Here is an 18,679-nt window from a genome sequence, read left to right on the forward strand (position 1 = left end):
GTCTGGTACATAATCAATATAAATATTAACATTTATCTAAAAGCACAAATTTACTTGAATTTTAGATTTACCTTGATTACTATTCTGCTTGTATTATTCACTAGACTTTCAACAATCCAAATATATTTTACTGAGTCATATAGTCTCATTTGTACCACTGCCACCCCAATAAGCAAAAGTACCAAATTGTAAGCCAGTCAAATGTTAAATTGAGGAACTAGAAATTAGGTCCAGACTAAAGCAAGGGAGTTTTAGAAGTAATTAGAGAATACATAATTTGGTAGAAGAAGAGAATCTGGCATCTATAGTTTTCTACTGGATATTAATTTACATAAAAATTTTCTCATGTCCAGCTTCTGGACAACAGTTTTTTCCCCCATATATTTAGTATTTGCTTTGGGTTCATTTTCTTTAGACCAAACCTTTGATTCTATTTCTGCTACTCTATATTGGCTAGAATGATCCTGCTTCTTAATGGGAGATTTGTCATGCCTTATTCAGTAAAATATATTCTCCAATAAGGCATTCCATGTATGATGCTGGCTGTTGAATCAATTGCTAAAATGATAAATTGAGTTGTTAAGTTAAGAATTTTGGTCAAAGAAGAGATAAACTCATTGAACCATTGAAAATAATGATATTGCAATAAAATATAAGACTTAGGAAAATGTTTCTCTGTGAGTTCTGAAGTTTTTGAAAAGTATCAAGAACATAAACCACTACATTAAAAATTAAATGAAGGCAGACTGACTGACACGGCAGGGATGGCAGCAAGATGGCATAGACTCAGGGCACCCAGAGGAAAGTCTGTTACTACTACGACGGAGATTAGTATTATGGACAAGGTCATCCCATGAAGCCCTATCAAATTCTCATGACTCACAATTTGCTGCTCAACTAAGGTCTCCGCCGAAGCATGGAAATCTACCAGCCCCACAAAGCCAGTGCAGAGGAGATGGCCAAGTACCAGAGCCACGACTACATCAAGTTCTTGCGCTCCATCCGCCCGGGTAACACGTTGGGGTACAGCAAGCAGATGCAGAGATTCAAAGTCGGTGAGGACTGTCTGGTGTTTGATGGGCTGTTGGAATTCTGTCCGCTGTCCACACCAAGTGCTGTGAACTGGAATAAGCAGCAGACGGACCTTGCTGTGAACTGGGCTGGGGGCCCGCACCAGGCCAAGAAGACCAAGGCAACTGGCTTCTGTTAAGTCAAGGACATTGTCTTGGCCTTCCTGGAGGTGCTAAGTATCACCAGAGGGTGCTCTCCATTGACATCGGCATTCACCATGGTACCTCGTGACCGTGTCCTTCCACAAGTATGGGGAGTATTTCCCAGGGATCATGACTTGTGGGATATTGGCGCTGCAAAGGCAAGTATTATGCTGTCAACTACCTGCTCTGAGATGGGATTGACGACGAGTCCTGCGAAGCCATTTCCAGGCCAGTCATCTCCAAGGTCATGGAGATGTTCTACCCTACCGTGGTCTTCCTCCAGTGTTGCTCCGACACCCTGTCAGGGATCAACTAGGTGGTTTCAACCTGACCATCAAAGGGCACGCCAAGCGTGTAGAATTTGTGAAGAATTTCAACCTGCCGATGCCGATGCTGGGAGGAGGTGGTTACACCATTCACAACATCGTGAGGTGCTGGATGTGTGAGACAGCTGTAGCCTTGAGCACAGAGATCCCCAAAGAGCTTCCTTACAACGACTATGAATACATCGGACCAGATTTCAAGCTTCACATCAGCCCTTTCAACATGACCAACCGGAACACTAATGAGTACCTGAAGAAGATCAAGCAGAGACGCTTCAAGAACCTGAGGATGTTGCCCCTCGCCCATGGGGTCCAGAGGCAAGCGATCCCCAAGGACGCTGTCCCAGAGGAAAGTGGTGATGGGACGAAGAGGACCCGGAGAAGTGCATCTCAACCTGCTCCACTGACAAGAGCGTTGCTTGGGAAGAAGAGTTCTCCAACTCCAATGGAGAGGGAGAGGGTGGCCGCAAAAACTCTTTCGACTTCAAAAAAGATGAGAGTCAAAAGAGAGGATGACACAGAGAAAGAGCCAGAGGAGAAGGAAGGAGTCGCAGAAGAGGAGAAAGCCAAGGAGGAGAAGCTTGAGACCAAAGGGGTCAAGGAGGAGGTCAGCTTGGCCTGAGCAGACCTCCGGCTCCAGATTCTTGCAAAATTCCAGACATTTCTTCCCTAACTCCTCAGAGTTTATATTTTCTATTTCTCTGTGTATTTATATAAAAATATATTAAATATAACTATCTCCAGGGACTAGACAGGAATCAGGGCCCTGAGCTGGCCCCGGGCAGCTTGGCTAGGTAAACCTCCAGCAGCTGCCACGCCAGCTCGGCTGTTCTTTTTCAGTATAAAAGGTAGTTTTAGGTTGTCACAGGATGAAATCCTGCTATGAGGGGACCTCCTTTGGACAGACACCCATTACTGACCAATCTAGGGGTGGCTGGGCCTTTCGGGGACCCTTGTACTTTTTCTTCAAGGCTCCTTAAGATTTGGGATGGGGTCTTTTAACACTTACAATCCCCACCCCCGCCCCACTGTTGCAGCCTGGCCCCAAGTGAGCCAACCCACTCTCACTGCCTGCAGCTGGAGGGCACCGGTCTAGTTTCCTCTTTTCAGATACTAGTTTCATGTTTGTGAAAACCTTTGTCATAAAAAAATGACACATTTCTCTTAAAATAACAATAATAAATAAAAGTTAAATAAATATAGCCTCCTCGTTTTACAAAACCTTAGAAAAATAAAGCAATAATAAAAATGGTCCAAACAAAAGATCACAATTAAATTGTTCTCATAATTTCATTCAAGGTATAGATATTTCATCTTCATAGTCATAGGCCCTGAATAAGTTTTCTGCTTTCGTGAAGTAGATTTGCTTTTAGACAGCAAAGGATTTGAACTCCATACACTGATAATATTTGATTTCTGAGCACACTCAGTTCAGCCTAGATCCTCCACTCTTTGGCGGATGGTGGGGGGAGAATGAAGAAAGGGTCTTAGTTTTCTGTTGTTAATATGTATGTTTACATATCACAAAAATTTATCAATTCAGCATTTTTTACATGTAGAAATCAGTGACATTATTACATTATATATGTTGTCCAGCCATCACAATATCCATTGATAAGAATTCCATCACTGTAACAGATACTTAATGCTTTGGTAGCTTACTCTAATTGTCAATTCACTGAAATAGCAACGATCAAGAATATGTAGTGCAGTGTTTTCCATGAGAGAAATTCTAACACATACTTTATTGTTATCTGGATTTAAACCAATATGTTCTGGGTACACCTTTAAGGACAGTAAGGACTGCTGTACACTTTGGAAAAGGGGAATGGCAGAGAACTAGAGGGAGGTAATGCCCCAGGTTCAAATACTTGCTTCAGGCAGAAGTAATGCACTAAACCACATTCAGGGATGACTCACTTCGACAAGTTGAACTCCTTGATAGAGTTAAATAGGTAATCCGTAGAAGTACAGGGAATGCCCTTTAGGAGAAAGGTATGATCAGGAATAACAGGGGCTTCTGCAGCTCCAGGGCCTGTGGACAAGAGTAAAGAAGAATCTCAAGAGTACCTACTGGAGTGTTAGCGTGTAAGAGACAAAAGCAGTAAGCACAGGTGTGAGTGACAAAATCTTTGCCTTGGAAGTTTCTAATGGGAGACCAGAAGAAAAAGAGACTTGGGGCTGGCTATTTGAAAGATGAGAAATTAATCCAGTGGACTCCCAGATCAACAGGGAAAACCCTACTTCTATTAAAATGTATAAGCTGGCGATAACTGTAGGATATTAAAATAATTAACGACAGCATTTAAGGAGATAGAATAGGGAGATTCTAAAATCTAAGGTTCCTAGGAGCAAAGATCATTGTTTTCACTCATTTATTGTCATTTATTCAAGGCAGAATAATTATTTGCTATATTTCTTTTAAAATGGAGCCCTGGGGATGTATAGATAGAAGCTTGGGAAGTAACAGAAAGATCAGCAGTTTAATTCCACCACCTGTTCTGTAGAAGAAAGATGTGGCTCTCGGCTTATATAGATTAGAACCTTAAAATCTTTTGGGGGAAGTTCTACTTTATTATATAGGATCACTGTGAGTCAGTACAGACTTGGGAGCAATGGATTTGGAATGTTTACTTTAGATGATTATTTGCTTTTATTCTCAAGAGTAAATCCGGTTGGCTTTCTGAAGCTCATTTGCCATACCTATGATGTACTTCCACTGTTTGTCTGTCTGTCTGTTGTACTGTAGTGACTTGTCTGTTGCTAGGAATCCTAGAAGCTTTGTCACTGGTATCTCAAATGCCAGAAGGGTCACCCAAAGTGAACACATTTCAGTGGAGATTCCAGACTATGAACAGATAACGAAGAACTGGTCTCTCCACTTCAGGGGAAGGAACAAGTGAAAACCTTATGCCTAGCTCAGAAACATTATCAGATACCGAAGACCTAATGAATGGAAGCAGGAGATTGTCAGAGATTGTGCCAGAGGGTGGGCCTCCAGCTGAGAGGGTACATGAAAGGTGACTGAGAGGGCGTAGCTTTCTCAGAATAGAGCTGACCATGATGGTGGGAGTCAGGTAAACCCTGGAGAGTGGAGCCTGCAGGATCTTCATTTGGGGATGGGGCACAATTCAGGGTCAGGAGAAGCAGCAGCCAAAATCCACTAATGACTGGAACTTAGAGCGTGTCAAGTATGACTCTAGAAAGATGGAAAGTCATCAAAAATGAAATGGAATGTATAAAGACCAATATCTTATGTATCAGTGAGCTGAAATGGACTGGTATTGGCCATTTAAAATCAGAAAATCATATGATTTCCTATGTCAGGAATAACGCAATCAAGAGAATTAGCTTGACATTCACTATCAAGAAAGGATATTCTAAAACCAAACATGAATAATACAAAGCTATCTGTGATAAGAATTTATCTATCTTCCAAAAAATCCAATCAATACAAGTTATTCAAATTTATTCATCAATCATAAGAACTAGTACTGAAGAAAAGGATGAAATCTACTAACATCTTGAATGGGAAATTGTTCAAACATTCCATCAAGATACATTGATAATTATTGGCAATTGGAAAGCAAAAGAGTCCTGGTTGCATAATGGTTACGAATTGGGCTATGATTCTTAAATTCAGCAGTTTGAAACCAGCAGCCACTCAATGGTAGAGAGATGAGTTTCCACTCTTGAAAAGACTTTAATTCTCAGGAAGCCAAAGGAGCAATTATACCCTGGTCATGAGTCTGCATCAAATCAATATCAGGGAATTTGGTTTGATTTTGAATAAAAAAGTTGGAGACAAAGGGGAAAAAAACAGTAGTTGGAAAATAAAGACTCAGTGATAGAAATGAAGCTGGGGATTGCATGATAGAATTGTGCAAAATCAATGACTTGTTCATCGCAAATACCTTTTTTTCCACAACACAAAAGTTGACTATACACATGGATTTCCCCAGATGGAAGAAACAGAAATCAAAATGACTACATCCGTAGGAATTACTACATCAACATCACAGCTAATCCAGGTAGGGAGTAACTGTGGAATACATGATCAATTGCTTACGTGTAAGTTCAAAATAAAGCTGAGAGCCAAAATATTACCTTGAGTCAATCCCGTCTGAATTTTCAGACCATCTCAATTCTAGATGTGATGCACTGAACACGCCCAACAGAAGATCTGATGAGCTGTGGGAAGACGTCAACACCACCATCATGAAGAAAGACAAAGATCATTAAAAAGAAAGGAAGAAACCATCAAAGTGCATGTTAGAAGACACTCTGAAACTCACTTAATCAGACAGTGGCTAAAACAAATGGAAGAACCGATGACATGAAAGAGCTATATAGAAAATTTTAAAGGGCAGCTAGAAAAGACAAAACCAAATTTAATAAATGTGAAAAAGACATAGAATTAGAAAACCAAAAGGGAAGCACACACTCAGCATATCTTAACTGAAAGAACTCAGAAATTCAAGCCTCGAGTTGTAATATCGAAAGATCCTATGGGGAAAATATTGTCCATATTGGAAAGACGACCCAGCCCACTGTACCAAAAAGAACTAGTCGACATTTCATCGTTTCAGGAGGTAGCATATGAACAAGAATGAATGGTACTGTAGGAAGATGTTCAAACTGCACTGAAAGCATTGACCAAGAGCAATTCTCCAGGAATTGATGGAATACCAATTGAAATGTTTCAGCAAGCAGATGAAGGACTGGAAGACCTCACTTGTCTATTCCAGAAAATTTGGGAGACAGGTACTTGACCAACTGACTAGACAGGATCCATATTTGTACCCATTCCAAAGAAAGGTGACGTGACCCAAACTATAGAACAATAGTACTGATATCACATGCGAGCAACTTTTTCTTAAGAGTATCCAACAGTCGTTGTAACGGAACATTGAAAGGGAGCTGCCAGAGGTCCAGGCTGGATTCAGGAGAGAATATGGAGCAAAAGATATCATTGCTGACATCAGATGGATCTTGGCTGAAAGCAGATAATACAAGAAAGATGTTGACATGTGTTTGATTAATTATATCATGGCATTCAACTGTGTGGAAGATAAACTATGGATTACCTTGAGAGGAATAGGAATTTCAGAAAACTCCAATGTGTTCATGCAGAATTTGTACAAGAGACAATTGTGGTTTACATTTAGGGCAGGTGTTTGACAGGGTTGATCTCCCCGCCACCCCCCCACCCCCACCCCCCACAGCATACTTATTCCATCAGTATATTGCACCTATAACCAGAAAAGCTGAATTGATTGAAGAACATGGCATCAGGATTGGAGGAAGGCTTATTAACAACCTGTGGTAGGCAGATGACACAGCCATGCTTGATGAAAGTGAGGAGGACTTGACACACTTGCTGATGATGATCAAGGATTATAGCCTTCAGTATGGATGACAACTCAATGTACGGAAGACCCAAATCCTCACAGCTGGGCCAGTAGCTGACATCATGACATGGAGAAAAGGTTGATGTCAAGGGTTTTGTCTTACTTGGATCCACATTTAATGCTCACAGAAGCAGCAATTAAGAGATCAAAAGACATATTTCATGAATTACTTCTGCTACACAAGACTTCTTTGGAGTGTTGAAGCACAAGGATGTTACGTTGAGGACGAAGGTGTGCCTGACCAGCCATTATTTTTCCACACTTCCTCATATACATGAGAAAGTTGGACATTGAATAAAGTAGATCATTGAAAAATCGATGCATTTGAATTGTGTTGCTGGTGAAGAACACTGAAGGTACCAAGGACTGGTAAAGTGTAAATGATCTGTCTTGGAAAAGTATGGCCAGAGTACTCCCTCAAGGCAAAGGTGATTAGACTTCATTTCAGGTTCTTTGGACATGTTGTCAAAGAGAGACCAGCCCCTTGAGAAGGATATCATATTAAGGACACTAGAAAGGCAGCGAAGAAGAGCAAGCCCCACAATGAGACAGATTAACACTGTGCCTGAAATACTGGGCATAGAAATAGGAACAATTATAAGTGTGGTATAGGACCAGGCACTGTTGTGTTGTGCAGAGGGCCACTATGGGTTGAAGCCGACTAAATGACACCTAACAACAACTACAACACACCGTGTTTATCTCATTTGGATAATGTGATTCAAAGAAGGAAAGAAGATGGATTTTAATGTAATACAGCTGTTGGTGGGCAGAGGGGCTTAGTAATACAGGAAAAGGTCATGGGAGAGAGGAAACATGCTTGAAAGAAATGTTGATAAAATTATGATAAAAACTGAGTTTTGCTATAAACTGACCTATTTCCCACCTACATCCTTAAAGCTTATCATTTTGAGTATATTCACCTTGTATTCTAACAAAATGATTACATGGCATACATCTTCAAGTTTTCGCCTCCTACACTCTAATTACTCTTCATTTTCCCCAGGCTTTAATTAAGTCATATGTGTGTATGTTTTATATAACAATGCTATGGCAAATTAAGATCTATGAAAATAAGATAAAGTGAGTCTTCCTCTATAATAACCATTTCAATGGGGTTATTGGAAGAGATCTGGAGACTATAAGGAAATTGTGACCAAAGTTCGAGAAAACCTTTGGATCCAAAAAGAACACCTTCTTAAGATGGTAGGAGCAGATCACCAGAAAGAGACATCTTGAAAGGAATTAAAGTGAAACCTCCTGTTTCCTCTTTCTGTGTTAGATTATTGACACCTGAGGGAAGAAGAGTAGACACTTGAACTTTATAAAAACACATATGTGACTACATTGCTAGTTCATGGCAGAATCATAAAAAGCTTGAGATATATCAGACCTAGGTGCAAGATTGCTTTCATTGGGTAGGATTTACGGGAGGAACTTAATGAGGATACAGCATTGATAGATTTCATTTTAAGTAGTATGAAGGCACTCTGTCTTCCACAAAGCAGAAAAAATAAACTTCCTGGATTTTGTTCCATTCCTACAAGTTACAGAAATGTAGGCAACATTGAATTATTATGAGTTTTATTCCTGCATCTACAAAATAATTATTTTAATAACCTCTTGGGATAGTTGTTATAGGTATACAATAGTGGATATAAAATATATGTAAATTAAAAATATTGATAATATGAGTAATCTAAATAAATACTTAAAGAACCATTGGCTCTTTCCAAGCCATTAAAAATGTTGGTGTTAATACATATATTATTCCATCGTTGAATCACATCAAGCACTAGGTACAATTGCTACAAGAGTTTCCATACATTCTTTTCCTTTCTGGACTCCTCAACAACAGCTTTCTTTTACCAATCCCACCCCCACCCCACCCCCATGCACCACAACTACTGTACACTCCCAGAAACCCTTATTCTACTTGCTGTCCCTATAGGTTCTTCAGTTCTGGGTTTCATACACAGAAAAACATAAAAAAAATTCAAGAGGGTGACCCTCAATTGCATCACACATCTGAGATTAGCCCCAATATAAATAAAAACAAAACACAACAAAAATACAGAAATTGTTTTGACCAGATCAGGTCAAACTTGTTCCCCAGGACATCCAAAGTTAACTGCCATCCTGAATCTAAAATCCATCCACCTTGTCACATGGATACCCCCAATCCCTCTTCTTCCCATTACGTGTATACCCCTACACCACCCCCTTCTATTACTGTATTACCTATAACACAACCCTTTCTTATGATGCATATCTTCGTCTGTAATTAGGGGGCTTGTATGTCCCCAGAGAATATAAAAGCCTTGGTAAGCATTAAAGAGGCCCTTTATCCACGTGGACCACCAAGCGGGACTGAGGTGAGCACTGCTACCCTGAATTGTGTCTGACTCCATTATTTGACTCTCCCTTGTATCTCATACTCTCTATGACTTTACTATAATCATTTCTTATTATTGCTGTACAATTGCGCCTACAGGACCCATAATGATGTGCTAGGGGCTGGCTTCCCCTTGCATATGGCGCCTTGTACAATCATTACCTTATCAATTTCAGAGCACCCCCCTCCTCCCACACACCCCTAAATCGCCCTTAAAATGATCTGTGTAATCACAGTCTATTCCCATGTTCCACCCTTCATTATTTGCTCCCCAAATCCGTTTTTCCTTCTTACCACCCACCCCAGTCCCGGTATTCCCTATATCCCCTTGTATCAGTTATAATCATTAGACATCCACTCATTCTGTGCTTCACAGCTAGGAGATTCAACAGAAAACAATAAAAAACAAAATAACACTGAAGTGGTAAGGATAAAAGCATAATAGTATAAACAGAAACATACAAATAATGCACAAGGAAATGATCCCAATATTCAAAAAACCAGGGAAGAAATTTCTGTCGTGGAACAAGTATGAGATACTTGCACTCTAAGGAAATTCAGTTCACATCTAGAGGGTGCTCAACTGGCCGTGCATTGAATTTGATTCAACCTAATCAAGATTACAATGGTCTCTGCTTGATAGTAAGGTTGTTTGGGACTCTTGCTTGTGGCCAGACTGACTGGAAGTGGCTCAGTCTGACTAGATACACTGTAGATGGACTTTGAGCTCCCACCATCCCCCACAGTCCTCCACAAGTTGAGTGCTCATAATTTTAACTCTGATAGTTTTCTTGTCACCATATTTGATTTTTGTAATTGTCATCTTTGGATCACAACGCTTGAGTGCTTCTTCATGACTTAGCTGACTCCTCGTTTAGATAGCTGCTTGTTTGAATATAGGCCTTTAAGACCCCAAACTTTATTCTGATTGATAACTGGGCACCATTTACTTTCTTTACCACCCTTTCCTGTAGTACTCTTATATTCAGTGATCATTTCATGAAGGTGAGTATTGAGCAGGACCATGATGTAAGAACTGATTGCTTTTAAGATGGAGCTACAGTTTAGTGTGATCCCAAAACCTATTCCTGGATCTATGTCTGTTTTTTTTAATGTGCCGTAACTTGGGTGCTAATATATACATATGTCATATCACGCCATTGTTCATTCATGTCGAATATAATAGTACAATTGGTTCCATAATCACTCTCCAAACATACTTTTCTTTCCTGAACTTCTTGACATCACCTCCCTCTTATCTTCTCCACCCCTCTGTAACCCCCTTCCCCCCAAACACGTGTTATATGTTTTCCCTATAGTCTCAACACACTAGAGTTTCATTTACCAAAAAGCAAAGAAACAACACAGCTTCAAGAGGTTGAGCCCACATGGCGATGCAGCTCTGAGATCAACCCTAATATACATGAAAAAGAAGAATATAGCAGAATGACCCTCACAAGGTTGCTGGAATGATGCACAGCTCAATAAATCATACAGGGCACCAACCAACAGTACACTGCTCTTGGCACGGCTGGTTTCTGCTTTCTCAGACACCATGTGTTTCCTGGCTTAAGTCTTCAGGTTACAAGAGTGTGCTCACCCTGTAAAGTTCTCATTTGGAGAAGTCTCTGGAGCATGACATGTGCCTCACAGATACAGAATTCAGTGTCCCAGTATTCCGTGCCTTCCAGTTGGGTTCCTGGGATACGCCCAGCTGTCCTAGGACAATTCTGCACACCCCTAAAGATCCTTCCTACCTAATGTTCCCAAGAGCGTTGCCAGTCCCTCCTCTCCCCATCTGGAGTTCAGCTTCCCTCCCTTCCCCTCCCCTCCCCTCCAGTCATTGTGTATTCAATATTCATATTTCAAATACATCAATTCTTCCTGCATGTTTCTTATTCATTTCCCGGTGTTCACATGCCTACATGATGATCAAAATAGCAGCTTGGTAAGTTGTACTCTAGTCTCAAACTGACATTTTTGCTTTGAAACACTTTAAAGAGGTGGTTATATTTGTCGTTTTGGTTTTACAATAGTTTTTCCTGGTACAACATGCCCTTTGCTTTCTTAACTGTTGCTTCTCTAGGCATTTGTAATGGACTCAGGTAAAATTAACTCTTTAATAACCTCTCGATCACCAAACCCCTATTTTGCATGATGCTGCTATTGGTCCAGTTTTAAGAATTTTTGTTGTAAGTTGAAGTATACCCCCTCCCACCCCCTCCCACCCCCCCAAAAAAAACAACAACAACGGGAAAAGGCTCTGCTGGATGGAGCTTTTGTGGTATGGACCTGGCTCCGTGCCATTTTTTTGTTTGTTTCTGTGAATGCCGAGGGACATGAAAGGACAGTGATTTGACAACATAGATGAAGTGAAGAAAAAAATGAGGAAGATACTGTCAGCCATCCAAACAGATGAGTTTGAAAATTGTTTCCAGGAATGGAATTGCAAATTTGACAAATGTAGTCATTGTAATTGAGAGTATTTTCAAGGTGATAATGTTGTTTTATAAAACAATTTAAATTGCATAATATTTCATCTACTTGAGTGAAGGGGTGGAGTCTAGACTGTCAATCAGGTCATAGCCAATGAGAACTCTGTGTGGATATGGCCTTCTCCTCAGGATTTCAGGAACTCCTATCTTCCTCTCTAGAAGTGGGACACACACTCTCCCTACTTGACATTCCTGATGACAAGCCAGATGGAGCTGCGCTGATGGACCTAGGGCCCTGGAGCTCCAGGAGCCATGTGGAGACCCACACCAGTACTGGGATGCTTCCACCACCACTGGATCCACAAGACTTTCCACCCACTGGCCTGTGATCTTCCTGCATTCAGTGTCATTTCATGTGTTACAAGAGTCTGGAGAGGAATTTATAGGTTGATATCAGACATATGGGCTAATATCAGACTTATGGGCTTGATCAGTCCTGGGCTGGGATGTTTTCTTAATATACAGTTACTCTTACAAAAAGTTGTACACATATGAGTGTCTATGAATTTGTTTCTCTAGTCTACCCAAACTAACACAATAGCTTTGAAAAAAACATTCTGTTTTTCTGGGGTGACCCCTTATAATTCTTAGGGAAGGTGATAAGCTTTTGGGTGTGCATCGATAAATACTCCGAGTCTTTAGTTTTCTGCAAACACGGTGCTGTTTTATGCATTTGACAGTGGTTTAACAAGTACTGTAGTAGAAAATCTCAAACCCAAGCTCCCTGCCATCCAGTCAAATCTGTCTCCTAGTGACCTGTGAAGACATGGTGGTAGAATTGCTTCGATAGGGTTCTGAGGCAGCAACTCTTTAAGGGAGTGGAAAACCTTGAGCTTCTCCCAAAGAAGGGCTATTGATTTCAAACTGCTGCCCTTTTACATGATAAAGATGAAAAACACTGCTTAGGGTCTTAAATCTAATTCCTTTTGAGGCATTTTCTATCATAAACACACAAAGAGATAAACAGGCGTAGAAGTAACCTAAGAGGAACTAATTTTGGATAAATCAAAGACTGACATGTAATCACCAAAGGCTCCCAACATGGAAGAACTACTACGATGAGACAATATGTTTCTATTAATTAAATCTGCCTTTTGTGCTATTCTTCTTATAGCAACACTAGGCAACTAGATATACCTCAGTAGAGTAGTTCATATTTTATGCATGATTAACAGGCCTAGTGTGTTGATACCCTTGCTGCATTGTGGCATTCTTTTTCCATGTGAAATAAAAGCCTTTTATGAATATTAGGCTTGATTTCAAAGAATCCAAGAAAGTAATTAAACAACATCTGTAGGAGTACATCTTTGCCTTAAATATTGCCACTAAAAGAAAACAAAAGAGACGAAAAATAATTTTAAATTAGTGAGGAGGAAAATTACATTTCCTTTTGTAACCCCTGCAGTATATAAGACTGTGTGAATTTAGTGATTGTCCTTCCGCAATCCTCGGTCTCCCCATAAAGGATGCCTTGCTGCTGCCAACCTTGCCCAGTGTCACCCCCTCCTCCTAAGCCATGTGTGTGAGTGGCGAGGAGAGCAGGAGAAAGCAGTAATGAGGAAGAAAAAGTGCTTCTCACCTTCAGATGATGCCTTAAACTTCAACGGGTGTCAGAAGACCATTCTATAGAGAGAAAAAGGGCCAATGTCAAGCAAAAGCCTGCATTTTAAAATAGTCTTTCTGAGGCTGGTTAACCCGTGATGAATTTTACCTTCTCAGATCATTTCTCATATCCTCTCGGCTGCCTTTTTGCTTAATACCTGAGTCTCCAGCCATCCAGAGTCTGTTGTGGGCTTCCTCTGCCCCCGCCCCCTTACCCTTTCCAAGGAACAGCTATATTGAAAAAGCAGAAGTTCATTGCTTTGGAGTTTCGCTTTTGTGACATTGTAACATAGTGATTTTTCCCTGTTTTTTCTTGAAGTGATTTCTTAATCCATTTATCTCGTTCTGCATTTCCCTTTCCTGAGCAGCTGAATAAGTCCACACCTCAACCACTTTCCTTACTTAGTTCCCGAATTCCAGGACCACTCTGTACCAACCCAGGCCCAGGCACCAAGCAACTCGATCCAATTTTTATGTGCTAGAGCCCGCGGGATTATTCAAAATCGCCATTGTACAGAAAATTCCGGAAAAGTAGGTGAAATTCCTCCCCACCCCACATTTATAGCATCCGGTCTCCTACAAGCGCAGCTTGTATTCTGGTACCTTTTTTTACCTTCCATCCTGCCCCATTTGCTCTATGACCTTACCCGCTCGTTTTCTCTTGTTTGGAGCCGAAAATGATATGTCTGCCTTTCATCTGTTCTAATCTCTTTGTGTCGTATCCTGCTCCTCAAAGAACCCATACAAATACCTAACGTAACACTATTAGAAAACAGACAACTCTTAATTTCTGGACATAAAAATAAGAGAAACTCCTTTCCCCAAAACTAAACATTTTAAAATATCTTTCTCATTTGTATTGAAAATTTATTTACATTACCACACTCACTAAAAGCGATTCTAGCATCATCCCATTGAAAACAGTGGCTCAATGGTTTGCATATATCTATCTCCAATTTTCAATACAAACAAAATTTTATCCCCTGTAATCATGGAACTCTGGACACACGGTGGACAGGCTGCTAATTGGCCCTTGTCTCCCTTGAAGAGTTATTGGCTGGAAGCCACTATATAGAGTTGCTCTAAGTCAGAATTGACTTGATAGGTTCTTGGAAACTTGCAATCCTCCTTAATTCTCTTTCTGATTTATGTATTAGTCCATTTACTTACTTTTCTTAAAATTTTATTGAACCAGTTCTATAGTAGAAAATTATCTGGGATGTTAAGTTTACAGATATGCATATATTGGAAAATAATATATTTTAGGCACAGATGCATTTATTAATAATATATTTCCCGTTAAAGAGGTTATAGCCTAATGTAGACATTTCAATCATATGATCTCTCTGGAAACGTTTCCACTAAGTGTTTGGTAATTTATCTAGAAAATAATCAAATTATACCCTCATATTTAAATTTTGTGTGAACTTGAATATGTGCATTCTTGGATTGAAAATTGACTCCTAAAATGAGTGAATTTAAGATTACCATCTGTTTAAAGCTAAAAGAATATATAACAAGTGATTTTTCTCATTTATTCAGTTGTCTCTTCAACTCCCTTTTTATCTTCCCTACTTGATTTCCAATATATCATATGTCCATATATACAGGTATTCTTACATATAATAGCCTTCTTTTGAGAATCTGATTTTAAGGATATTAAAAGTTGAATGACAAGACCCGCTTCTAGAACAGTGGCATGAAGAAGCCTGTAAACTTGCTTCTTTTCGTAGATTTGAGGCTTCTGAAAAACTAACTGAGCTACTGACCAAGCATTTTAACAATGAAACTTTTTACATTGATACTTTTAGCCCTTGACTTGAAGTACACTATGTACAATAGCCTTATTGTCATTTATACTTGAATGTCCAAGAGGATTTTCAAAATGAATGTATTAGAATATGATCAATTTTCACTACTACCTTTCCTTAAGGACAAATGTGATTTTATCTTTCTCTTCTCCATCTCAATAAAATCCCATTTTTCTCTCAATTAAGCTAGTCTCAATATTATTCTCATTGCTTCTTTATTCTTCATTCAATGTGTAAATTGATTAAGAAATACTAACTCTATTCCCCAAATATATACACGGTAAGCACCATTTCATTTATTTGTACCATTTACAGACTTTCCCAACCAATGTTATCGATATTACTAAATACCATCCCAGCTGGTCTGCCCTCCAAGGATGTTAGCCTTCCTTTAATTCCTTGAACAACAGTAGTAAGAACTCCCTTGTGCTTTTACATTAATTGTAAAAGGAACATTCTCAGCAGAGCTTCTCATAGCATTCCCATATTATTGGAAATGTCTCCTCTATAGATAGGTTTTTTCTTATAAACTGAACTTATGGAAAATATTCAATCTTTACTATGTTATTCTGTTCTATTTCCCTGAAGAGCATTGGTACTTGTGGGGTTTTTCCGTTTTATTTATTTTACTTTCTTCCACTAAAATGTTAAAATGTTTTGTTTATCATAACATCATCTAAGATAGCACGGGAACTCTCTATATTGAAGGTCTTCAGCAAGTATTTGTAAATGAAGAAGAAATGGATGAAGGAGTGGGAAAATGTGGGGTGCTTCAATGACTGAAGTGGAGACTAGGACATACCTACGACTGGGATCTTTTGTCAAAAATCCATTGCTGTGAGTTGATTCCAATCTATTGTAATCGTAAGCTCAGAAGGGAAGAGTAGAACTGGTCCATCAGATGTTCAAGGATGATTTTTATGAAAGTAGACCAGCACACTCTTTTCTCTTGGACTAGTTCTTAAATTCCAACTGTTGAACTTTGCATTAGTAATTAAGTGCTAAACTGCTGCACCACCAAGACTCCTTCTCTTCTTCGGTCAAATATGCCCATAATTTAGTAGGGAAGTAGGTCTTGGAAATCAGAATTGGAATGAAATTGGAAAAAAACAAAATTCAGAGCTTAGAGGAAAGGATGTTTACATAGAGCTCAAAACTGACTGCCATCAAGTCGATTCTGACTCCTAGTGACCTAATAGGACAGGATAGACTTGCCCTAGTGGGTTTCCGTGACTGTAACTCTTGATAGGAGTAGAAAGCCTCGTCTTTGTCCCACTGAAATGAGTGTGGCTTCAAATTGTTCACCTGAGGTTAGGAGCCCGCCAGGGCTCCATGTTTACATGGAGAGGCTTCAAGACATTCATGGAAAATACAATTAAAAGGCAATGGATTTTTTCCCAGCACTTTTATCGATTTTCATCATACCTACAAATACTAGAGTTTTATTGGGTATGTTTTGGAAAGTAAAGTATTCAGTAACCCAAAAAGAGGGGGAAGACATTCTTTTATTATTTGAAAGTTATTCTGGGCCCCAAAGACCCACATAAGAAAGAGTTAAAATTGAAAAACAGAAATTTGAATTCAGTTCAATATAATTCCAAAGTTGTTGGAGGACTTTTTGAGTTCACTTACAACAAGAAGTCTAATTATTTGAAAAGTTCTGTCTCAGGTATAAAAATGCTGGCCACCATCTCAGTGAAAGAAGAGTTTCCAGGTGCTCCTGGCTTTGAATACTCAGATTCTGGTGCTATTTGTGCCAGTTTCATTCCTTTCTTCTTTTTTAGTGCCACAGAAAGGACACCTTGGCAGATAGATTTCAATCTGGTATACATTCAATTCCATTCTGTTTTGATTGGCTTGTCTTCTATAAGTGATTTCCCATAAACAAAAGGGCGCTAAAGAAGCTGATCAGAAAATGTGTATTCTTTTCTGTTTCTGAAATTGATGACTCTGGATTGTGGAGGTTCAGAAAAGCAATGCACTCAGGCTATTGACATTTAAATATGTGATACTTCTCTCAGATCACTGGTTATAATACAATACAATAGGCTATTTAATTTTGACTTGGAGGATGAAAAGAAAAAGTAATAAAATGCCACTTGAAACAAAGTTTTGAGCTGGAAATCAGCTTAAAAGTTAGAATGTCTGTCATAATTATAGCTAATCACCTTTAATTACTAGAAAATATTTCAAGTCAATCTGTTCATTTCTGTGAAATCCCTCCTTTTGTAAGCAGATACTGATTCATAGATCAAATGTGATCTACTTGTACCTACTAGTTTCATGAAGAGCTCTGAAAGGGGAAACTGCGAGCTTCCCATGAATTTTCAGAGAGAATGAAAAGATTTAACATGTTTGAGGAAAATGTAAAATATTTTATATCTGTAGTTATTTGTGGAATATCACTGGTGAATAGTCCAACATGATTAATATAATAACATTGAAATAATAACACAACATTTCCTTCCAGTGTACATTAGGCCAGGTTGACAAGACAGATACAAATTCAGTGACACTCATGTATGTGTAAGAAAGAGCTTTATATCATGAAGCTTTATATCTCAGGAAGACATCCTACCCCAGTTTAACTCAAGTCCATAAATCTGATATAACCCAGAAGTCCCTTTTCAGACTCATGTAGTCACAAGCAATGATGAAAAATGCAGGAATATCACAGGCAGGCACGTGCAACATCTTGTGGAATCAATGGAAGTGGGCCCATCTCCATGGCTCTGGCCCTGATCAGGGCTGCAAGGAAGAAGATGAAGGCAGAGTGAGAAAGGAGATAGGAGGGAGGGTCCCAGGGATCTACTTATGAGAAGGTCATGCCCACAAGGAGGCACAGCCAGGCAGTGACCTGACTGACAGGCTAGACTCTACCCCTATGCTTTTATATTTCAAGTTGACATGATATTACGTAACCCACCATGTGTTCGTCTGTATTTTAATTCGTGGGTCCATGTATCAAGACAAATAAACCCCACTCCAAGAAACGGTAAGGTGAAGACAACATAAGGTCATTTATTTCTCTTACAGTAATTTACTGGTTAATTTTTAATCACTGAAAGGTCCAATGCTTCCTGACAAAAGTTGAATGATAAGAATATGTTGTGGCTGACTGATCCTAACTCATGGACACGCCATGTGTGCAGAGTAGAACTACTCCACAGAGTTTTCAAGACTGCCCTTGCATAAGCAGATCTCCAGGTCACTATCCTATGGTATCTCAGGATGAACTTGAACACCAGGATTTCAGCTGGTGGTCGGTCACAGCTGTACAAATAAATCCTAAAAGGGTAGACAGTTGATTGTTGACTAATATAGATTTGAACTAATTATTCCATTTAAGTTAAAAATTAATATAGTGGGTCTTCTTTGAAATTCATAACAATTTGAAAATTTTGCCCATGAACCACACAGCTTAACAT

General features: G+C 39.4%; 1 pseudogene; it reads left to right on the plus strand.

Annotated features, from left to right (window-relative positions):
• Positions 1–775: 775 nt before the first annotated feature.
• Positions 776–2,159, plus strand: LOC142446614 (histone deacetylase 1 pseudogene; annotated as a pseudogene).
• Positions 2,160–18,679: the final 16,520 nt, after the last annotated feature.

The sequence above is a fragment of the Tenrec ecaudatus genome, chromosome 4 (genome assembly GCF_050624435.1).
Source record: "Tenrec ecaudatus isolate mTenEca1 chromosome 4, mTenEca1.hap1, whole genome shotgun sequence".
Taxonomy (NCBI): domain Eukaryota; kingdom Metazoa; phylum Chordata; class Mammalia; order Afrosoricida; family Tenrecidae; genus Tenrec; species Tenrec ecaudatus.